Genomic DNA, 25936 nt, shown 5'->3' with positions numbered 1-25936 from the left:
GGGTTCCAGTTGATCCGATCAACGGAACAGCCTGCTTGTGAAATTAATGTGCAAGTGGCTGAGCACTCCACAGACGTGTATCCTTAACATAGTTCTCGAGGATATTCAGCGTGACACAGTGTGACAAGGCTGGCCCCTTGAAATACAGGTACAACAGAAACAGGAAGAAAGAGTGAGAGAAAGTTGTGGTGAAAGAGTACAGCAGGGTTCGCCACCATCCCCTGCCGGAGCCTCGTGGAGCTTTAGGTGTTTTCGCTCAATAAACACTCACAACGCCCGGTCTGGGAATCGAAACCGCGATCCTATGACCACGAGTCCGCTACCCTAACCACTGGGCCATTGTGCCTCCACACAGATATATATATATACACACAAACATACATATATACATACACACAAACATACATATATATACATACACACAAACATACATATATATACATACACACAAACACACACACACATATATATATATATATATATATATATATATATATATATATATATATATACATGCAGCAATTTGTAAAAGATTCAGATACTATTTATAACAGCTACATTTTGGCTACATCATTGGCTCCTTTGAATACATTAAGGCCTGCAGCTTTCTACGTATGCCCTCTTTTTTAATCGTGTATCTATTTTATCTCTCATACAGATATACATACATAAAGATAATGACATAACAGTAAATACACTCTCTTTAATTTCATTGCAAGATAGTTACATCACAAGCCAATATAATATCAGTAAATACATCATCACACACTAATTGATCATTGGTCAATTAATTATCATCCTTGTTATCCAGACTAAATACATTGTCAAACATTTGTTTATCTTTACATTAACAGAGTAAAAACATTACATTTCATAAAAACTAAAAAAGAAATTTAAAAAAAAAAAACAAGATAAATTATCATTATCAAATTTACGCAATCTATACATGAGAAAAAGAAATCTTTTAGAATCATAGAATTACAAAAAATGAGTCAGAAGATAGCATTAATATAAATTGGTAGAAGGAAGAAATATTCTAAAAAGACCAATTATGAGCCTCTTAAATAATCCAATATTTTGCAATTTTGGTATTCACAGACAATATATTGAAGTCTCTTTTCTCTGCAATATTTTTATATTTCATTTTCCAATGTATAATTTCGGCAGTAGCAGTGATGGTAGTAGGGTTGGTAGTGGTGGTAGTGGTGATGGTGGTCATTGTCATTGTTGTCATTTAACAGCTATTTTCCATGCTGGTATGGGTTGGGTGGTTTGACAGGGGACTGGCAAGCAAGAGGACTGCACCAAGCCCCACTTTCTGTTTTTTCATGGTTTTATGACTCAATGCCCTTCCTAACACCAACCATTTTACAGAATGGACTGGTTGATTTTTATGTGTCACCAGCAAGGTCTGTTTGGCAAGGTTTTTTACAGCTGGATGCCCTTTCTAACACCAACCACTTTACAGAGTGGACTGGGGGTGCTTTTTATGAGGCACCAGTGAGGTCTGCTTTGTCATGGATTACAGCTGGATGCTTTCCAAATATCAACCACTTTATTAAGTAAAGGTAAAAAAGGTAGAGTTACCTTCCTGAGTCCTGCAGACTCATAAGGGCTGGTTTCCTGGTTGCATGTATTCTCCACCTGGACAGAATACCAGTCTGTTGCAGGATTATTCACTTTTGCCAGCTGAGTGGATCTGGCAACATGTTGTGTTTTTGAGCAAAACACTTCATTTTGTGTTGCTCTCATTCACTCAGCTGGCAAAAACGAGTAATCCTGCAATGGATCGACATCCCATCCAGGTAAGGAATTTATATGCCATGGAAACTGGGAAACCGACAAAAAGTGAAAGTGTGTGGCTTAGTGGTTAGGGTGTTGGACTCGTGATCCTAAGATTGTGGTTTCAATTCCTGGACTGAGCAATGACTTTACAGAGAGGATGCATTTTATGGGACATGTTTACACACCTTACTCCAATAAATCCTTCTACATCACATTTCCTCATTGTCATACACTATGCTTATCTCTCCCTCCCTACTCCTGCAGCTCAATCGTGTACTCTCTGCCCTGCCCACTGTATCATTTTTATCCTGTTGTCCCCATCTCTATATACCCACATTTCACCAGTCGCTGCATTCTCCCCACCTTTTGCATTCGTGTGAACTCCCTACTCATGCACCCTCAGCAATGCTCTACCATCCAATTTATATTCTCATCCCTACCACCATACATTGAGAGTATGCCCTGGTGCATCAGTACCATCTCTCTTGCTCTCTCTCTCATCCCTCTGATTGAGGTAACTATGTATCTCTTCTACAGCAAGACACCTGTTTCTGTTCCTCTCACCTGGTACAAAACCACCTCCTCCAATACGCCTTCAACACTTAAAGGATCCTTGTCTTGCAAGTTACTTTTCAAAGAATATTTCATTTCTTTCTTGTTCCTGTTTCAAGATTAAAAACTATGTGGTTTCAAGTTCAATCCACTGCACAGCACCTTGGACAAGTGTGCATGCACAAGTGAGTGTGTGTTTGCATCTCTTCATCTTGATACTACATGAGTGTTGTAAACAAGTGCCAACATCATACAAGAAGTGTCAATCATTTTCAATCTCCCATGCAAACAGTCTGGTCAGGGGAAAATATTACTTAACTTGGAAACAAGGCTTGGCAACATGAAGAGCCTCTGCTTTTAGATAATCTGGTTCCACAAAATCTACCTGACACCTGGTGGTGAGATGATAACAATAGGAGGGGTGGTGACAATGATGATGATGATGTTGACAACGATGCAGCAAAAATCAGACTTGAAACTTTTTGTGGGGCAGAGTAACCCAGCATTAATTTTCCTACAGGAAGTATGAGAGACAACCCTAGTAAACACATTTTGCTTGAATTTTTCAGCAGAAGAGTATTCTTTCCTGAACTTTCTATAATACTGGCTTCAAATACTGGCACAAGGCCAGCAATTTTAGAGTAGTGGGGTAAGTCGATTACATCATTGCCAGTGCTTACAACTGGTACTTATTTTACTGACCCTGAAAGGATGAAAGGCAGTCAAGCACACTGGAATTTGAACTCAGAACATGAAGATAGACAAAATGCTACTGAGCATTTCACCTGGCATGCTAACGATTCTGCCAGCCTGATGATACCTTAAAGAAATTTCTGTAATATTAATTATCAAACAGCTCAATTTACATACAGGCATCTGAAAAATTATTAAATTATTCAAGAATATTTTCTTTCTAATCTTGGCACAAGGCTAGCAATTTTGAGGGGAGGGGGGCAAGTCAATTACATCAACCACAGTTCCTGACTGGTACTTTATTTTATTGACCCAAAAGGATGAAAGGCGAAGTTAACCCTGGTGGGGCTTGAGCTCCAAAAGCAAAGAGTCAGAAAAACTGCTGCTAAGCACCTTGTCCAGTATATACCAATGATTCTACCAGACTGGTGCCTTAATTAAAAAATGATAATGATCATTATTGATAATCAATAATTCTTTTCTTTGTATCCTTTACGGTGCCTTTAATATTAGTAGGGAAGAAGATAAGAAAATATCTCCAAACTAGGGACCTGCCTGAATGTTTACAACAAAGTGGGCCTCCATTAAAAGCACTCAATTGTACCAAGTAGTGGTTGAATAAGGCTTCTGATCAAGTCTAGTGAAAGCATATTTCATGCTTAGAACTTAAAAGCCAGAGTAAGATCACATAGGTGATGGTGGTGGTGGTGGTGGTGGCAGCTGTGGCAGTATATGATCTTTCTGATTGAACTAAAAAAAAACTATTATTTCCATTGGTTTTTCAAATTACTGATATTAACTATTGGTAGCAGCTACTGATAGAAAATGTAGATATGCAGTATATCAGATATGTAGGAAAAAGAATTATTAATGGTTAGCCAGAGGCCAGCTTGGATTGAACAATAGGTCTATGATCAAAAAGCATTCCAGCAGTGACCTTCATGCCTTTTATTGAAGCATAGTGCATCTAGGACCACAATATCCAATGTGCACTTGCTTTCTTTTAAAATGGTAGGGTGTAATTTGAAGAAGAATTAGCTTCCTTTTTTGTTTTTCAATGTGGGAGCATGCATAGAGGATCCCTTACTGACATGGGAAAAAGAGAAATAGTACTAGTTGGAGATCCAGCATTATATTTATCTTGGCAAGTATGGGAGATAACTTTGGAGAACATGCTCCCTTCTTGTTGGAACTCATTAGCAGAAGTGCATTTTCTTTACAGTGCATTCTCCTCACTGAAGTATTAACAGTCAGAATTGTATTGCTAAGTAAACATACATATATGTCTGTTGTGTGTACTAGTGCAGAGTAGGAGGGAAAACAAAAGGCAGAAAAGCTAAAGGAAGAAAGTTTTTTAAAAAATAGGAAATAATAAAGAAAGAGTGAGAGAGAGCAAGAAGGAGGGGGGGGACAAGAAAAATAAAATAAACAAAAACAAATAAGAGGAAAAAGAATAAAAGACAGGAAGGAAGATAGAGAGGAGAAAGGAAATAAGAAAAGAGAAAAGAAGGGTGAGATATATAGAAACAAAGAGAGAGAAAAGACTGAGAGAGGCAAGACAAAGAAGTATAGAGAGAAAGAAAAAGAGAAGGAGAAAAGACAAAAAGAAAAAGAGAGAGACAAAAGGAGAATAAGTGACAAAGAGTAGAGTGATAAAGCAGGAGACAGAGAGGGAAAGAAGGAAGGAACAGCTGTTTTGTGAGAAGCCATTCAGAATGAAACTAGGAAAAAATTGATTGCCAAGACTGAATGCAGTATATTTCTGCAGCAAAGCAATCAGCACATCTGAGTGCACATTTAATGCACATGATCCATTCAATAACTGTTTGCTACTGGGTGTTCAATAGAACATTAGTTTATAGTGTACAAGTAGTGCAGCAGAGTGCAGTACAGCAGGTTACCTAGTGAACTCATTACATTAATGAAAGCATGTGACGGTGTGCAATTGCGTTTGTGTGTCTTCTGCAGACATATGCAAATAGATAAATGTAAATACGAATGCAATGCGTAAACCTGCGTCTGCATATGGAGGAATGTATGCACGTAAGTGAATGCATGCAAAAGCTTAATGTAAAACTGTGTTAGCATGCAACTGTCTACAGCTGTATACAAGTGTACTAGGTAGGCACAAATGTGTGCACATAAAAATATCCATATATAGTGTGTGTGTGTGTGTATACATATATGTGCATTTCTGTGTTTATGTCCGTGAGTGTGTGTATATATATATATATATATATATATATATATATATATATATATATACACACACATATATATAATTTTCATCATCTTTTCAACATCCACTTTCCAATGCTTGCATAGGTCAGACAGAATTTGTTGAGATAGATTTTCTTTAACCAGATGTCCTTCCAGTTGCCAATTCTCACCTGTTTCCAAAGTAATATTTCACCATGACCTGACATGTTTTCATGGGAGATTGGAAACAAAAGCCACTGCCTGCATGATGGCAACACTTGTTTACAACTATCATGTGATGTCAAGACAAGGGGACAGTAATATAACATTGCCATCATCATCCTCATCATTTAATGTCCATTTTCCATGCTGGCAAGGACTGGACAGTTTGACAGGAGCTGGCAAACTAGAGGACTTCACCAGGCTCCAGTTTTCTATTTTGGCATGGTTTCTACGGTTGGATGCCCTTCCTAACACCAACCATTTCACAGAAAGTACAGGGTACTTTTATGTGACACCAACTTGGGTACAGTCTGTATGGTGCTGGTATGGGTGACTTTACATGGCGCCAGCAGAGGTGCTTCTGTGTGCCACCAGCACGGGTGCTTTATAGATGGCACTGGTACAGGTTCTTTAACAAGGCACCAGCAGGAGTACTTTTTATGTGGTTCTGGCCTATACACATATGTGTGTGCGTGTGCGTGTATAAATATTTATATATGTATGCATGTAAGCATGTATACCATACTAATCATGTCTGTCGGGCATGTGGAAGGGAGTGTGATTCAGCAAGAGGACTTAAACGACACGCAAAGGTACATGGAGCCCAATTACAACAACAGCCAGCTATTGCCAGTAAAGGTTTTGGATGCCAACTCTGTGCAAGACATTGTAGATCTTTGGCTGGGCTAAAAAGTCACATTCGATCACAGCACCGTTAAGTTAAGCTTCATGCAATGGCCATACTCGATAACGAGGGGGCAGCCATCATCATATACATACAATAGGGTTCTTTCAGTTTCCATCTACCAAATCTATTCACAAGGTTTTGGTTGGCCCGAGTTTATAGTAAATGCTTGTCTAAGGTTTCATGCAGTGGTTGTGAATCCAAAACTACGCAGTTGGGAAGCAACATTCTTGACCACACAGCTATGCCTGCACCTAAAAGACAGGCTGCACCTGCAGAGGGACATGAATCTGCAACCCTCACACTGAAAATCTAATGCACTGCCAACTGAGCCACGCAAGCAAGGAAAATGATGCCATTGGTTGGGGATATATTCTTGCTTGCATAGATCATATAAACAAATAACATTTGGTTCATAGCTCCAAGAAGGAAGGATTATATAAATAATGATAGAGTTGCAGCTCTGAGAAAGAATGGTTACACAAATAAGAGGTGGGTTACATCTCCAGTAAGAGACTGGTAAGAGAAATAACAGGCGTGGTCACAGTTCCTTGAGCAAAAGACAACACAAAGTGTTTAATGTAGACTCAGGAGGAGGTCATACTATGAGTCATGGGACAAGAGTATAGCTTGTTGTAATAACGTAGATATAATTAAACAAAAGTAGCATGCCTGTAGCTCTTCTTGTTTAGCTTCAGGTCAAACCTGGCTAAGCAAACCTATGAACAAAGAAGTTCCAACTGTGACCATCCTGTGTTACCTTGTTCAGCTAAAATGTCTTTAAGGTAGTTTACATTATCCAATGTGTGATATGAGTTAGATTTGGTTGCTATTTCTAGGAAGTCAAGTGAACATATAGATGTTCCTTCATCGGATTACTGTGAGCAGCAGAATAGACAGGTTTTGAATATGAAGGTGAGTGACTGAATGAGTATGTTTTGGGTACTATATATACATATGTACGTATCTAACTATCTATCTATCCATATATATATATATATATATATATATATATATATATATATATATATATATATATACAAGAATAAGGGCAGGGAATCGTCAATTAGTAATAGAATTAATAATTAACAATTTTGCCAAGTAGTTCAGTATGAAAAAACCTTTATCGGTAAAACCATTTATCATCATAAATATACAGAGATTAGCATTGAGTTGCTTCTCCAACATACTGAAAATTTAGAAATAGCAGTCAAAGAACTACTGATTCTAAACTACAAACTTTTCTCTAAACGGATGGCGATATTTATGGCACACATAGAACAAAAAACCGGAGGGAAAAGCAAAAACAAACCTGCCTTTAGTTAATTGGATACAACGCTTCATGGTTAAGAGTATGAAATTACTCTATTCCGAATCTTCAGCCCAATATTCTGATAAATTTGAAAGTGTCTCTAAAAAATTCACGGTAATTTTTGGCCATGCGACACCAAAAACCAACGAGAAGAAAGGCACTTAACGAATTCATCGGCTAGTGAGTTCAGGCACCTCACCTCAAAGAAATCTATTCCATGTGCGTCACAAATAGTCCCGTATGAAAAAAAGTCCCGTGTGAAGGGATTACGGTTTAACCATCTAACTTAGAGGTATCAAATATAAAATATACAAGAATAAGGGCAGGGAATCGTCAATTAGTAATAGAATTAATAATTAACAATTTTGCCAAGTAGTTCATCCGTTTAGAGAAAAATTTGTAGTTTAGAATCAGTAGTTCTTTGACTGCTATATATATATATATATATATATATATATATATATATATATATATATATATATATATATATATATATCATCATGATCATCACTTAACATCTGTCCTCCATGCTGACATGGGTTGGATGGTTTGACAAGTTTACAAGACAAGGTATTTTGAGAAGGGAGGATGTATGTTTTCGGATCTAGGACTTTGCATCTAAAACACTTTGGTCTAATGCGCTATGGTCTAAAGAACTTTGGTCTAATGCACTATGGTCTAAAGAACTTTAGTCTAAAGTGACTTTTGTGTAAATACACTATAGTCTAAAGACATTTTTGTCTAAACTCACTTTGGTCTAATAACTATTTTGTCTATAGAATCTCAAAAAAAAAATATGTAAATGATCAAAATAACTATACACTGATAATCCATTTTGCCTTTAGATGAAAATATTTAAACGAAAGTGTCTTTAGACAAAAATACTTTTAGACCAAAGTGTCTTAGACCTAAGTGTTTTAGCCTGAAGTGTTGTATCCCATGTTTTCGATCCTTAGTCCAGCTTGCACATAGTGTCCTTTTAGTTCACACCATTCCTGTCCACTCAGAAGTTCCATCCAGGGAAATCTTACAAGGGTAACTATAGTGAATGCTCTACTTCTGCTACAGAAAGACTATTATCATAGCCCAAGTTGTCAGTGTCCTTCACTTGATGATGATGATTGTCTTCCAAGGTGTGTGCGTGCGTGCGTGCGTGTGTTTGTTACTGCCATGTTGTCTTAGATACATGAACAGTATTCTGATAGGGCCTTACTCAAGCAATATAAAAGTGTGAGCAACTAATCAGGGCTGAAGATTAAGATAAATCTTTGGACTTCAGATTTAGCAACTTATCCTGTAGGCAGAATGTAACTCAATCCAGCAGATTAATGAATCAGGTATTCAGTTAACAGTGCTACTACTTCTGTAGTATCATCAGGAAACAAGAGTGGTGAAATATAATGACTGCTCAGTGATGCCTTCTTACGGCTCAGCAAACTGAGCCATTATTAAGTTGGTGCACAATAATCATCTAGTAGCTCTAACAGCTTACATTAACTCCCCACTGGCTTCTAGTTATGTCTTCCCCTAGTCAGGTGGACTGGGCCAGTGAAGTAGGGAAAAAAATTGCTTAGCCCTTTGTTTGTACTGTGTATCACATAGGATACATGGGGTGTATTTTCCTGGCATCCATGTACCATGTATCATACATATTCCCATTTTTTTTTTTTTAACCACCAGAGTAACTTGGGATTTATGAAAGGAAGGCTTTGTATTACTCAGAAGTAGCATTTAATGCTTCCTAAACATGGGTGTTCCCTAGGAATCAACAATACTGCTAGTATCATTGGTTCCTAGGGAACACCCGTGTTTAGGTAGCATTAAACACTACTTCTCAGTATGAATACTGCTTTTATCTTTTATAAAGATTTTCAAGTGGCTGTGTGGTAAGTAGCTTGCTTACCAACTACATCGTTCCGGGTTCAGTCCCACTGCGTGGCATCTTGGGCAAGTGTCTTCTACTATAGCCTCGGGCCGACCAAAGCCTTGTGAGTGGATTTGGTAGACGGAAACTGAAAGAAGCCCGTCGTATATATGTATATATATATATATATATATATATATATATATATATATATATATATATATATATATGTGAGTGTGTGTGTTTGTGTGTGTGTGTTTGTCACCCTAGCATTGCTTGACAACCGATGCTGGGGTGTTTATGTCTCCGTCACTTAGCAGTTTGGCAAAACAGACTGATAGAATAAGTACTAGGTTTACAAAGAATAAGTCCTGGAGTCGATTTGCTTGACTATAGGCAGTGCTCCAGCATGGCCGCAGTCAAATGACTGAAACAAGTAAAAGAGTAACAAAAGAGTAAGTAATGAAACAATGGCGAACTAAAACTTTGGAAACAAGCATGGATGTTTAGAACAATTATGAAAATGTTTTGGGTAGGCAAAGGGTAAGCTAGCTGCCACATGATCCCATAATGCTTCTTTTCCTTCAGTCTGTGACATATACATACCCTAGCAAGCATAGACTTTCAGTTGGGTTGTACTCACAGGCATCAAATAACCAGTCCCTACAAAATTGTGATTTCCTCTTTTTTTTTTTTTTTTCCTTTCCATAAAACTATCCCATCTCCTAGAAGCTTGCAAAAGATCATGGTAACTACTCCTTAATCATAGACTAAAAACATACAGCACAAAAAAAAAAAAAAAAAAAATACCAGAAGTAAATTAACCATACATCCTAAATACTGAAAGGACTTTTAAATGTTGGGATTAGACTACAGTTATAGGGTACAAAGCAGAAATGCAGAAGAGATATAAATTACCCCATTGGAGAGGATTGACCTATAGGAGCCAACAGTCCTAAATAATCTGGTACCTATTACCAGATATAGCTAAAGCCATAGATATATGCATCATATATATGTTAGTGTGGGTGTACATATATATATGTGTATGGGTGGGTATGTTTATGTACGTATGTATGTATATGTATATATATATATATATATATATATATATATATATATATATATATATATATACAAGAATAAGGGCAGAGAATCGTCAATTAATAATAGAATTAATAATTAACAATTTTGCCAAGTAGTTCAGTATGAAAAAAACCTTTATCGGTAAAACTATTTATCATTATAAATATACAGGGATTAGCAATTGAGTTGCTTCTCCAACATACTGAAAATTTAGAAATAGCAGTCAAAGAACTACTGATTCCAAACTACAAATTTTTCTCTAAAGTGGATGGCGATATTTATGGCACACATAGAACAAACCGGAGGGAAAAGCGTAAACAAACCAAGCCTTTAGTTAATTGGATACGAATCGTTTCATGGTTAAGTGAATGGAAATTTCACTATTCCAATCTTCAGCCCAAATATTCTGATAAATTTGAAAGTGTCTCTAAAAAAATTCACGGTAATTTTTGGCGGGCTGAAGATTGGAATAGTGAAATTTCCATTCACTTAACCATGAAACGATTTGTATCCAATTAACTAAAGGCTTGGTTTGTTTACGCTTTTCCCTCCGGTTTTTTGTTCTATGTGTGCCATAAATATCGCCATCCACTTTAGAGAAAAATTTGTAGTTTGGAATCAGTAGTTCTTTGACTGCTATTTCTAAATTTTCAGTATGTTGGAGAAGCAACTCAATTGCTAATCCCTGTATATTTATAATGATATATATATATATATATATATATGTATATATATATATATATATATATATATATATATGTATATATATATATATATATATATATGTATATATATATATATATATATATATATATATGTATATACACACACATAAATATATAATATATATCAGCACACACATACATCTATATATCATGCCTTCTTATACAGAACAAATATAGGCTAAATGAGAAAACAAAACAGTACATATACTGAAAACATTAGCGTTTACATTCATTTCACTGTATGTGCATGCGTGTGTGTATAATATGAATGTGTGCATAAGGTTAAATAAATGAGTCATAATTCTATGAATGAAAAAAGTAGGAGTGTTTCTTAATGAATCTACACACATACTATAAGTAATGCAAACACACCCTATCTCATATTATATATATAGTTTTTCCTTTTTTCATTCATAGAATTTAAAAGCAGATACACAGACAAATCGCTAGCATGAGCGCATAGTGCAAATATGAATGAATACATAATATATCATTTACCAATTACTTGCTTCAGTCATTAGACTGCAGCCATGCAGGGGCACTACCTTGCCCCCCCCCCCCCAAAAAAAAACGATGGTGAATGCTTACAGCACCTAGGTTTCCCAAGTGGTTACCCATCTAAGTACTAACTAGGCTCGACGCTGCATAACTTTGGTGACCGGATGAGAAGTGATGCTTTCAACATGATATGGCTATAAGGATATATATGTTTGTTCACGTGTTTCAGTCATTTGACTGTGGCCATGCTGGAGCACCGCCTGAAAGGGATTTAGCCAAAGAAATCAACTTATTCTTTGTAAGCTTAGTACTTATTCTAACGGTCTCTTTTGCCAAACCTCTAGTTACAGGGACATAAACAAACTAACATCGGCTGCCAAACGATAGTGGAAGGGGGATAAACAGACACACACACACATACATACTGTATATATATATATATATATATATATATATGGCTTCTTTCAGTTTCTGTCTACCAAATCCATTCACAAAGCTTTGGTCAGCCTGAGGCTATTGTAGAAGATACTTGCCCAAGGTGCCATGCAGTGGAACTGAACCTGGAACCATGTGGTTGAGAAGCAAGCTTCTTACCACACAGCCATGCTTGCACCTATATATATATATATATATAGATATATATATATATATAAAGAGAGAGAGAGAGAAAGAGAGAGAGATGGAGATGGATGGATATCTTTGTTTTTCATCTTTTACCTTTTTGTCACTGGACACTGACTATGTTGGAGCACACCGCCTTGAAGGGTTTTATTTCAAACAAATCAACAAACATACTTTGATATTTAGTTAGATATTTATTTATTCAGCGTCTTTCACCAAACCGCTAAGTTATAGGGACATCAATTGTCAAGCAGTAGGGGTCAGATACAAAGATAAAAAACACACATATACATATCTCAATATACGATGACAACGGCTCCAGTTGATCTTATCAATGGAACAGTCTGTTCATGAAATTAACATGCAAGTGGCTGAGCACTCCACAGACACGTATACCCTTAACGTAGTTCGCAAGGAGATTCAGTGTGAGACAGTGTGACAAGGCTGGCCCTTTGAAATACAGGTACATCAGAAACAGGAAGAAAGAGAGAAAGTTGTGGTGTAAGAATACAGCAGGGTTCACACCACCCCCACCGGAGCCTCGTGGAGCTTTAGGTGTTTTCACTCAATAAACACTCACAACGCCCAGTCTGGGAATTGAACCCACAATCCTACGGCCATGAGTCTGCTGCCCTAACCACTGGGCCATTGCGCCTCCAACATACAAATATATATATATATATATGTGGTAAATGAAATACGGAAGATGGAATATATAAGAATTTATTTATCATCATCATTGTTTAACGTCAGCTTTCCATGCTAGCATGGGTTGGATGATTTGACTGAGGACTGGCGAACCAGATGGCTGCACCAGGCTCCAATCTGATCTGGCAGAGTTTCTACAGCTGGATGCCCTTCCTAACGCCAACCACTCCGAGAGTGTAGTGTGTGCTTTTACGTGCCACCGGCACGAGGGCCAGTCTGGCAGTACTGGCAACGGCGACACTCAAATATGGTGTTTTTGACGTGCCACCTGCACAGGAGTCAGTCCAGCAGCACTGGCAACGACATCGCTCGAATGTTTTGTTCACGTGCCAGTAAGGCGACGCTAGTAACGATCACACTCAAATGGTGCTTTTTATGATATATATATATATATATATATGTCTGTATATATGTATTTATACACACATGTATATACTATAGGTTTCCTTCAGCTTCCATTGACTAAATCCACTCACAAGGCATTGGTTGGCCCAGGACAATAGTAAGAAGACACTTGCCCAAGGAGCAATGTGGTGGGGCCAAACCTGAAACCATGCTGTTGGGAAGCAAACGTTTTACCACACAGACATTGCTGTACCTATATGCACATATATTTTTATATATGTGTGTGTGTGACAGTATATGCGTCCATATGTGTGTCAATTCAAGACAGCATATACACCTACACATACATCTATATATCTTTATACACACACACACAAACACACACACACACACACATACAGAATGACATTAAAGAGGATGGTGTTGGATGATAGCTGCAAGGTAGAATGTGGAAGGGTGTAGGTATTACAAGAATATATGAATGAACAGAAAGGGGAGTTTTCGTAAGAGCAAACCTGCATGACTTTGTATGTGTGTGTGTGTGTGTGTGTGTGTGTGTGCATACACACACATATATTATTCAAACACTCACATATATGTATAAATACATATACACATAAATACACATGTGTATACTTGTATACATAAAAATACACATGTACATGTATATACATGTATATACATATATGTATATATATATAAGCAATGTTAATTCTCTAAATGAAGTATTAACAGTAACTGCACGATAAAGTGTAGTATATTGCCACTTAAGTGTGGCTGACCCCTAGGGGTGGATGTTACTGTTGCTTTTAGCCCCAGGAGGACATCTCCTCCAGCTGGCTTATCGACAAACGACTGTGTCCTGTTTGCCAAGGGAAGTTATCCCTCTCACCTCGGTCTGCAGCACGAACGTATCTGGATTTCAGGGTTATTTCCCTTCGTCGGCGTTCGACAGCTGATGACCTTGGTGAGAGAGACAAAAACCTGGCAAACTTATATCTTCTTTTCCAGTGAAATTCTTCACTGATATTGAAAAGGTGAAAACAAGCAATGTTAATTCTCTAAATGAAGTATTAACAGTAACTGCACGATAAAGTGTAGTATATTGCCACTTAAGTGTGGCTGACCCCTAGGGGTGGATGTTACTGTTGCTTTTAGCCCCAGGAGGACATCTCCTCCAGCTGGCTTATCGACACACGACTGTGTCCTGTTTGCCAAGGGAAGTTATCCCTCTCACCTCGGTCTGCAGCACGAACGTATCCGGATTTCAGGGTTATTTCCCTTTGTCGGCGTTCGACAGCTGATGACCTTGGTGAGAGAGACAAAAACCTGGCAAACTTATATCTTCTTTTCCAGTGAAATTCTTCACTGATATTGAAAAGGTGAAAACAAGCAATGTTAATTCTCTAAATGAAGTATTAACAGTAACTGCACGATAAAGTGTAGTATATTGCCACTTAAGTGTGGCTGACCCCTAGGGGTGGATGTTACTGTTGCTTTTAGCCCCAGGAGGACATCTCCTCCAGCTGGCTTATCGACACACGACTGTGTCCTGTTTGCCAAGGGAAGTTATCCCTCTCACCTCGGTCTGCATCACGAACGTATCCGGATTTCAGGGTTATTTCCCTTCGTCGGCGTTCGACAGCTGATGACCTTGGTGAGAGAGACAAAAACCTGGCAAACTTATATCTTCTTTTCCAGTGAAATTCTTCACTGATATTGAAAAGGTGAAAACAAGCAATGTTAATTCTCTAAATGAAGTATTAACAGTAACTGCACGATAAAGTGTAGTATATTGCCACTTAAGTGTGGCTGACCCCTAGGGGTGGATGTTACTGTTGCTTTTAGCCCCAGGAGGACATCTCCTCCAGCTGGCTTATCGACACACGACTGTGTCCTGTTTGCCAAGGGAAGTTATCCCTCTCACCTCGGTCTGCAGCACGAACGTATCCGGATTTCAGGGTTATTTCCCTTCGTCGGCGTTCGACAGCTGATGACCTTGGTGAGAGAGACAAAAACCTGGCAAACTTATATCTTCTTTTCCAGTGAAATTCTTCACTGATATTGAAAAGGTGAAAACAAGCAATGTTAATTCTCTAAATGAAGTATTAACAGTAACTGCACGATAAAGTGTAGTATATTGCCACTTAAGTGTGGCTGACCCCTAGGGGTGGATGTTACTGTTGCTTTTAGCCCCAGGAGGACATCTCCTCCAGCTGGCTTATCGACACACGACTGTGTCCTGTTTGCCAAGGGAAGTTATCCCTCTCACCTCGGTCTGCAGCACGAACGTATCCGGATTTCAGGGTGAGAGGGATAACTTCCCTTGGCAAACAGGACACAGTCGTGTGTCGATAAGCCAGCTGGAGGAGATGTCCTCCTGGGGCTAAAAGCAACAGTAACATCCACCCCTAGGGGTCAGCCACACTTAAGTGGCAATATACTACACTTTATCGTGCAGTTACTGTTAATACTTCATTTAGAGAATTAACATTGCTTGTTTTCACCTTTTCAATATCAGTGAAGAATTTCACTGGAAAAGAAGATATAAGTTTGCCAGGTTTTTGTCTCTCTCACCAAGGTCATCAGCTGTCGAACGCCGACGAAGGGAAATAACCCTGAAATCCGGATACGTTCGTGCTGCAGACCGAGGTGAGAGGGATAACTTCCCTTGGCAAACAGGACACAGTCGTGTGTCGATAAGCCAGCTGGAGGAGATGTCCTCCTGGGGCTAAAAGCAACAGTAACATCCACCCCTAGGGGTCAGCCACACTTAAGTGGCAATATACTACACTTTATCGTGCAGTTACTGTTAATACTTCATTTAGAGAATTAACATTGCTTGTTTTCACCTTTTCAATATCAGTGAAGAATTTCACTGGAAAAGAAGATATAAGTTTGCCAGGTTTTTGTCTCTCTCACCAAGGTCATCAGCTGTCGAACGCCGACGAAGGGAAATAACCCTGAAATCCGGATATGTTCGTGCTGCAGACCGAGGTGAGAGGGATAACTTCCCATGGCAAACAGGACACAGTCGTGTGTCGATAAGCCAGCTGGAGGAGATGTCCTCCTGGGGCTAAAAGCAACAGTAACATCCACCCCTAGGGGTCAGCCACACTTAAGTGGCAATATACTACACTTTATATATATATATATATATATATATATATATATATATATATATATACATACGCACACAAACACACACACACATATATATATATATAACTGTATATGTATATATACGTAAATACATTATACATGTATACATAAAACACAAAGAGAGAGAGAAAGAGGAAGAGAAGGTATACAAAAGGAATTGAACTCAATACAAACAATTTTAGTTCATAATAGCTTCTTTATATATATATATATATATATATATATATATATATATATATATATAAACATGTGTGTGTGTGTGTATTTGTGTGTGCATATGTATCTGGAGAAATTAAGTGTGGAGGGAATATGTGACATGGAATAATGGTGGATCAGTAATTTTTTTTCTTAAGTAGCAATAAGAGGTAAAGGAGAAAGAGACAGCATATGAGTAGAATGGGAAGTGAGGGAGAAAGAGATTGTGGGAGAGGTAGTAAGAGGGAGCATATTGAGAAATGCTCAAGAGAAAAATAAGAGAGAGAGTGAGATAACGTGAGAGTAAGGGAATAAAAAAAAGCTAGACTGAGGAAAGAGTGCATAGGAGGAGTAGAGATTAGGTGAGAGAGACAGAATCAGACAGAGAGAGATTGATAGAGTGTGGCAAAAAGGGAGAGATAAAGTTCATAGAGAGGGTTAGAGGAATGATGAAGTGTGAGATATATTTTGTAAGAAAACAATATGTAGCACCAACGTTATGTGAGAAACAGGGAGGAGGAAGAAGAGAAGTTGTAGTATGAGTGCATATGTAGATGCATATCTCTGAAGGTGTCTGGCAGTGTGTGTATGTGTCTCTCTCTCTCTCTCTCTCTCTTTCCCACCCTGGGTAGGATTATGTTAAGAAGTCCTCTTGCAGGCGAGGAGGTGAGCTGGCAGAAACGTTAGCACACCGGGGCGAAATACTTAGCGGTATTTTGTCTGCCGTTACGTTCTGAGTTCAAATTCCGCAGAGGTCGACTTTGCCTTTCATCCTTTCGGGGTCGATAAATTAAGTACCAGTTACGCACTGGGGTCAATGCAATCGACTTAATCTGTTTGACTGTCCTTGTTTGTCCCCTCTATGTTTAGCCCCTTGTGGGCAATAAAGAAATAAGAAGTCCTCTTGCAACCTCCTGGTTTTGAGATTAATTTGATAATTTGACTGTCCACCACCTTAGGCAAGTGTCTTTCGCTATAACCCTAGGCTGACCAATGCCTTTCAGAATCTGGTAAGTGAAAACCTTACACAAGACCATATATATTTTTTCTTTCCTAGCTTCAGCTCGAGGGCTGTGGCCAAACAAATATATATATACATATAAACCTTTCAGGCAAGATGACAAAAGGCTGGTGGCAAGCTGCCAGAAATGTTAGCACACTGGGCGAAATGTTTAGCGGTATTTCGTCTGACTTTACATTCTGAGATCAAATTCCACCAATGTTGACTTTGCCTTTCATCCTTTTGGGGTTAATGAATTAGGTACCAATTGTATACTGGGGTCGATCTAGATGACTGGCCCCCTCCCCAAAAAATTCCGGGCCTTGTGCCTAGAGCGGAAAAGAAAAGAAAAGATGACAAAGGATTGAGATGTCTGATGCCTTGCTGTACTCAAGAGACCCGTATTCCGCAGCAGAAGTGTTAAGACTGATCCCTCTGGTGGTATAAAGCACTCATGGTGGTGCCATGTAAAAGTGCCCATACAGTGCCAAGTAAAACTGCCTGTGTGGTGCCACATAAAAGCACCCTTGTGGTGCTACATAAAAGCACCTGTGCTGGGCTATGTAAATGCACCGAGCAAACTCTGTAAAGTGGTTGGCATGGACAACGGATGTTAAATGATGATGATGGTGGTGTCAGCCACACATACATAGTGTATTTGTTTTGTTTATATGCCAAATTTGTTGCAGGTTTAGAGTCCAGGGAAAGCTCCTTAAATGATGCCGAGTATTAAAAGAACACCTGAATGTCACAGACCAGGCAACGAGAATGGTAGATAGTGATATTTCACCATAATTGCAGCTTATCAGTACAATGTACTCAAAGATCATCTGGAACAAAGTGAATCGCTGATCTATGACTTATATGCAAATAGAGTGAGTCCTATTAGCTTAAGTGCTGGGGCATAGCACGTGTGAAAGAAAATTAAATTACAAATTAAAAGCAGCTCTAGCAATGTTAAACATTATCAGTCGCACATACATAATGTGTTTTGTTTGGAACTGGAGTTGAGGTGTTCAACAAAATTTCTTCAAAGCAGTGCTCCAACATGGCTAGTCTAATAGCTGGAACAAGTAAAAGATAAAAGGCATGTAGATATATATATATTTATATATGCATGTATGTGTGAGTATGCATACATGTGTGCATATCACACGATCTAAGATTAAGTCTGATCGTATGCCATCTTGGGCAAGTGTCCTCTAGTATAGCCATGGGTTGACCAAAATCCTATGAGTGGATTTAGTAGAGACAAAATAAAAGAAACCTATTGTATATGTAAATGTGTGTGTGTGTCTTACTGTCTTTTTGCTTTGGCATCAAACAAAAGTTGTAAATGAATATCATCAACATACCAGCAGTGTCTTTTATTTCCAATCTTCCATAAAAGCATATCTGGTCCTGGGAAGTATTTCCAATGCTTGAAAATAGGTGAGAGATGGCAACAAGAAAGGCTTCCTACTGTAGAAAAGCCATCTCAATAAATTCAGTCTGATCCATGCAAGCATGGAAAAGTGGACATTAAACAATGATGATGATGAGATAGACAGATTGACAGGCAGACATACAGATAGATAGATAGATAGATATAAACATACAGATATATATATCTTATATAATAAAACAGTGTGTGTGTGTGTGTGTGTGTGTGTGTGTGTGTGTGTGTGTGCACGAGTGCACAAACACACACACGTATGTTCCTTATGGATTCGAAAATGGGGTTGCCAATTTTGACATATGAGGTATCAAAAGATTCAGTAATCTTTCAGCTACCAAATAAAGTATGTTTTTTGCACAGTAAGTCTTTTTTATTACAAAAATAACCTCGAAAACGATGTTAGGTCGCACAATTTTGAGGCCTTTAGTTAAGGGAGGCAACTCTGCCAGAACAATTTTTACATGGAAAAGGTATACCATCAACTTCATTAGTATTATTTAGTAGATAATTTTTTAATATGAAGTATGTTTGTCTGTGTTTTGTTTAGTTCAAAGTTGCCTCTGATGTAGCAGACACATTGCATTTTTTTCCCTTCTTGAAATACTGTAAATCTGTGTCTTTGTTTTGATGAAAGGATGTGTTTTTAGAGAGACTTGGCTGCTATTTGTAGCAGCTCAAGTCATTACTCACAAGCAAACTTTAGCTTCTTCCATGCTTTGAGTGATATTGTTTTAGATGCATTTGTAGTTGTGAGTAGTCATAAAAGCTTCTTGAACCTTTCACCTTGGACCTTTCACTCAGAGGAATGTCAAAGAAGTGACAACTACCAGAGAGAAGGGGCCACACCAGCTGACTGTTGGAGCAGCCCTCTCCCTCTCTACTGAGCAGTCACCTTGTACTTAATTTTACAAGGTGGTGTTCCAGCATCACTTCATTCTAATGACTGAAACAAGACAGGCATAAATTTCATCTTGACATTTCATTGGGAACTTCATCAAGAGCTTTGTTAATAAGAATTTTCACCAGCTTGTCAACAGCTTTCTAATTAATGTTAGAGGTCACTGAGACCATTTGTAGAAGTGTTATGTGAAATACAAGGTGGAGGAGGAGTAAGTTATAGTATGAGTGCATATATGCAAGCATAACTCTGAGGTGTATCTGGGAGTGTGTGTCTTTCAGGTATTGTTACTTGATGACACATATACTTCCATCTGCTGTGACAATGAGTGAAACACTCATATGAATTCAGTTGTAGATTAAACAAAGGCTTTTCAAATAATTTAAGTTGCATTCTGAGTTTGGAAATGGAGGGTGCAGCGTTGGTGCATCAGGTAAGAGTAAAAAAAATGATACTGAAAGCAACCATGAAAGCCCAGCAAGATCGACCCAAACTCATGGGAGGATCTTGATCAAGACAAATCTGCACAGAAGGAAGCGAGTATTAGAGTTTCGAAGGTTTTTGAATTATGCATCTCTATAGTAGAGACCAAAAATGAAATCTCACAAATCAAACCATAACAACCCTGGTATTAGTAAACATCAGTGTGTGGTCTGTGACAAATATTTCTCCACCAGAATAGGCCATTTCAGTTACAGCAGAACACATAAACGAGCATTGCTTTTCTCCCATTTTTCATTGTTTTCTAATTTATTTATTTAATTTTTTTTTTTTAATATTTTTTCTGCAGCTGCTAGGTCATCACCAGACAACAGATGAAGTATCATCATAAATATGTTAGTATGTATACATGTATAATAAAAGGGAGTATATATATGTGTGTGTGCATGTGTGTCGACATCAGTATATAAATATGTTAGTATGTGTGTGTGTGTGTGTGCAGTAAAGATGCATGTGTACATACATGTACAGGATTTGTTTAAATGGAGAGATGAGAGACAAAGACAATAGGGGAGAAAGAGAGGGGGAGGAAGAGACCTTTAAGAGAATCACAGAAATAGCAAATTAGATGAAGAGAAACAACAAAAAAGAGGAGTATTCAAGATATGTGAACAAACCTCAGTGTGTACAGGGGAGAAAAGTTTTATGAGCATCTGAGACTAAAACAGACAGATATGCAGAGAGAGAGAAAGGAGATGAGATACAGACACAGAGTGAGAGAGAGTGCAAGAGACAAGATGGATAGTAGATAGTAACATGAGTAACCAACACCTCCTACCTTTCACCATAATGCAGACATCCCCTACATTATAGATATCTCAGGTTACGTGATTTCATGCTTATGAAAATTGTAGAGTATGACCACTAATTTCAGGATATAGTTTGTAATTTTGCCCTAATGAAACTCAAATGAATTTTAAGAATTTTAAACTACACTTTCTTCTCAGCCAAAAGTTTGCTACTCAAGTGTTTTAGTGAAGATCAAAGTACAGATAGCAATTTGAAAAATAACATTCAGGAAACATATATACAGATGCGGGGCAGGGTGATACAAGTGTTTGTGTATGCGACACAAAAAAACATCTATGGAGTGCAAAGTGGAATTTTTCACCATAAATATTTATGTGCATAATGTAAATGTTTTCTTGGGTCACAAAGAGTATCAATCTATCTATCTTTCTAAGCATGCATACATCCATAAACACATACAGGGAGCCAGCCATAGAGATCATGCCAAAGCCGATACTGAGGCTTGATGCAGCCCTACAGCATGCCTGATTCTGTCAAACTGTCCAATCCACACCAGCATAGAAAATGGACATTAAATGATGTTGCGGTTTATATCAAATCACAAACCATGAAAATAAACATTCTTCCCTATGGCACATTGCTCATAAGTGACCAGGTGACACTCATTCCAATGTCCTGCTTGCTTACAAGCAAGGTGCTATAAATAAGAATGTTTTAGTCTCCTGCTCACCTACAGGCAATGTGCCACAACTGAGAATGTTTTTTTCATGGTTTGGGATTTAACTGCCTTCTTTAGCATGTAAGAAGCCCACATGGTGGTCTTCTCTCCATGTATGAATTTTTATACACTCTCATATTATATATATATATATATATATTTACATATGTATTAATACATACATGCATATATATGCATGCATACAAATATATATCATATATAAATAGATACATATATGTATATAACATATACATATATATATGTGCATATATATATATATATATATATATATGTGTGTGTATATATATATATATATATATGTATGTATATATATATATATATATATATATATATATATGTATGTATATGTATACAATATATATACTATATATATATGTGTGTGTGTGTGTGTGTATATGTATATGTACACAATATATATACTATATATATATATATATATATATATATATATATATATATATATATATATATATATATATATATATATATATATATACTAATGGTCTAAGAATATAGCTGCTAGAATAAGAACAGCCTCTCGATCAGAGTGAAAGGTAGACTGTATGATTCCTATGTGCAAATAACCATGCTACACAGCAGTGAAACATGGGCTGTGATTGCTGAGGTCATGTGTAGGCTTAACAGAAATGAAGCTAGTATGTTCTACTAAATATGTAATGTCAGTATGCATACACGATAGAGTGTAAGCACCCTGAGAGAAAAGTTGGACATAAGAAGCATCAGATGTGGTGTGCAAGAAAGACCACTGTGCTGGTACAGTCATGTGTTGCATATGGATGAGGACAGCTGTGTGAAGAAGTGTCACACCCTAACAGTGGAGGGATCCTGTGGAAGAGGTAGACCCAAGAAGACATGGATGAACATTAGGCCTCACAGGGGCAAAGACAAGTGACCAGGACCTTTGGAGATATGCAGTGCTTGAGAAGAGCTGGCAAGCCAAGTGAGATCATAGTCATGGCCAATGCCAGTGTTGTATAACTGGCTCATATAAAAGCACCCTTCAATTGTTGGGCAATATCCCATTTTTGTGAAGACCTGTTGAACCAAGAGAAATCGTAGTTGTGGCCAATGCCAATCCCACCTGACAGGCACCTGTGCCAGTAACATGTAAAAAGTACCATTCGAGTGTGCCCAATGTCAGTGCTGCCCAACTACCACCCGAGTCAGTGGCACATAAAAAGCACCATTTAAGTGTGGCCAATGCCAGTGCCACCTGACTGGCTCCCATGCTGGTGGCACATAAATATATAATTTTCCATTCTATCTGGAGTTCCTTATTCCACCTTCTTTCAATGTCCATATCATACTTGATAGGGACGTCGCATGTTTTTTGTTTCTGTCTCTGAATGACACAAGATGTTGCATATATCTTTCCCTGAAGGAGTTTCCTGTCATTCCAATATACATCTTTGGTATTCCATTGAGGTCTGTTATCTTGGCCTTGTATATGAGTTCTTTTTTGAAACAGTTGTCGTATAGAGGGCAGCAGTTTGAGGATCTGAAGTTGCACTGTCTTTCTGAGGTGTTTCTGGTGTGCTTATGTTTATCATGATTAAGTATTTTTGACCCTATATTGGGAAGGCAACTATAGCTAACATTAACAATGTTTCTGTTGAAGACCTTATGGCATTTGTGTGAATGTGGAAAGTGGTTGTCTATTAGTTTTTTAAGAATTTCTTAGCTATGTTACAAGCTACATTCATGCTATAAGGTGGGTTGAACCATAAGATTCTCCTCTGTCTATGTCTTCTTGGTCTATTTGTATTTGATTTAATGTAGTGTATGCTGTTCTTGAAGTCGGACCCTTCTAATGCAGCATTATAATATGGGGCAGCTTTTTCAAAAGTTTCTTTGTCAATGGATAAGTTGGAGACCCGCCGGCTAATGTTGTAAACTATTTGTTTAATTACTGCTGGTAAGTGGTTGGAACCTATGTCTATGTATGAGGCTTCCTCATTTTCTTTGTGGTAGGGTTTAAATTTTCCTATGTTAAGATTCTAGGAATCTTAACACTGTGTCTTTTTCTGATATGCAGCACATGAATTACGGGAGATTTGGCAACCATATTGAAGCTCCCTCGTTGATTCAAGAGAGAAAGTGTGCATTAGTTAATTTGGAGCTGGCAAATGAATTTATATGAAATGACAATTAATGAATGTAGATACCTATAATAACAGATTTTGAAATACTTTTCAATAACATCAATGAGTGTTATAGATAGTCCATATCAACATTTTGGAAAGACAGAATCCCTTAAGTTGACAGGTGGAATTGCAGTAGCCACATTATAGAAGTTTGGGTATCTGTTTTGTTTGTATTATGTAGTCTAAGAGGCCATATTGTCTTGGCAAGAATAGCTAACTTCAATATTATTGATATTGAAAAGTTTATTGTATTTGAGTGATAATGGGAATGTTTGCTTACACAAGTAAGAAATCTGGCTGTATTAGCAGTAACACTCAAGTTGAATGGTGAATTAAACTAGGTTATATTCCTCTTACTGGTTCTTTTCAAATATGTGCAAATGAAAGAGAGGGTCTCGATATATCAACTTCTAAATTAAGCCATTTGTATTTAGCCTATCATTATAGCACAAGGTAATCTTGTTCAAGATATCCCTATCCAAGGATAGATCAGATACACTTGTACTTATTTTAGTGCCATGATTCCTAATTATCACTGGGAGATGATTAGGATTCATTCTGTGGCAGTATCGCAGTATCAAGGATGAACAACCCCCACAAGATCACTTATTTCAGATCCATCATACCTTCCTATGTAGTCACTGAACAAAGAGTCATCATTCTTTTAATGCAATAGGAATTGTAGCAATACAACAGTGACCTCCTGGCATTCCTCATTATTATTCTGGTATCTAGGTCACTAATTATAGTGAGTTTGCCCCAAAGATCCAGCGCTTTCAGAAGGAGTTAAGAGATGGAGGGATAATAGTCCACAACATCAAATTGGGTGAGTCTGCAGAATGGTGTGTTTTCAATGCCATGAAACCACTTAATGATGATGGCGCTGCAGTTCCATTGTTCTAGTTTCAAAGTACTCATTGCACTGCAAATGACAGCATTTGATATGTTTGTGTGTGAGAGAAAGAGAGAGAACGTGTGAGAGAGAGAAGAAGTGAATAGAGGAAGTGAGAATATGCATATTTATATCTTTCGCACACTTTAAATGAGAGTTATTGATGACAGAGGGATAGAGACAGCGAAAGGCAGCAGAGACAGATGGAGAGAGAGAGAAAAAGGCGAGGCAAAGAGGGAGAAGAGGGAAGAGGAAGTATGAGTGTATGTGTGCGTGTAGCGGGTGTAGGTAGGTGTAAGAGTAGAGGGAACATCAAAAGAACATCTAGAGTGCATGCACATGCATATTTTATTTTTACTTTCAGCAGCAGTGCAAAGGTACAGCACACTACTGCTTGCTAAGTGCATATGAACCTCTGAATGAATGGCTGAATAACTGAATTGCTGAATGGAAGAATGAATGAATGAACGAATGAAGAAGATGAAGAAGAATGAATGAATATATGAATGACAGAATGACTGACTAACAGACAGACAAACCGGCTGGATGACTGAGTGCACGAATGAATGAAGGCTTGTATATTAAGCTATCGCTTTGCAAGATGGGTATCTCAAATGCAATTACACGTTTAATTTGCAAAAGCACCACACATGTATAGACATACATATACAAATATACATAAAGATATGGATGGATAGAGAAATAGACAGAGATAGACAGATAGTCAGATAGATGAACAGATATATAAACAGATAAATAGATATACAAACATACACACACACATGTTTGTATGTTCAATGTATTTATTATAATTAAACATGTTGATTACTGATAATTTGCGGCTTCTAATTCTTTCACAAAATTAGGGGGAATATTTGTTTTAATTACTAAGAAATAGTTG

At 37.7% G+C, this 25936-nt stretch overlaps 1 protein-coding gene and 1 pseudogene across 6 annotated transcripts in view; both read right to left on the bottom strand.

Moving 5' to 3' along the window:
• The window catches only part of LOC106877928 (kelch-like protein 26), a 330015-nt gene that overhangs the window by 128667 nt on the left and 175412 nt on the right, over window positions 1-25936 (bottom strand). The gene's annotated exons all lie outside the window — the stretch shown is intronic.
• On the bottom strand, window positions 11705-11823 carry LOC128247746 (5S ribosomal RNA; annotated as a pseudogene).

Source organism: Octopus bimaculoides, chromosome 4, assembly GCF_046866305.1.
Source record: "Octopus bimaculoides isolate indiv1 chromosome 4, ASM4686630v1, whole genome shotgun sequence".
Lineage (NCBI taxonomy): Eukaryota > Metazoa > Mollusca > Cephalopoda > Octopoda > Octopodidae > Octopus > Octopus bimaculoides.
The sequence above is the reverse complement of the archived record's forward strand: the minus strand, read 5'-3'. Positions and strand labels throughout refer to the sequence as shown.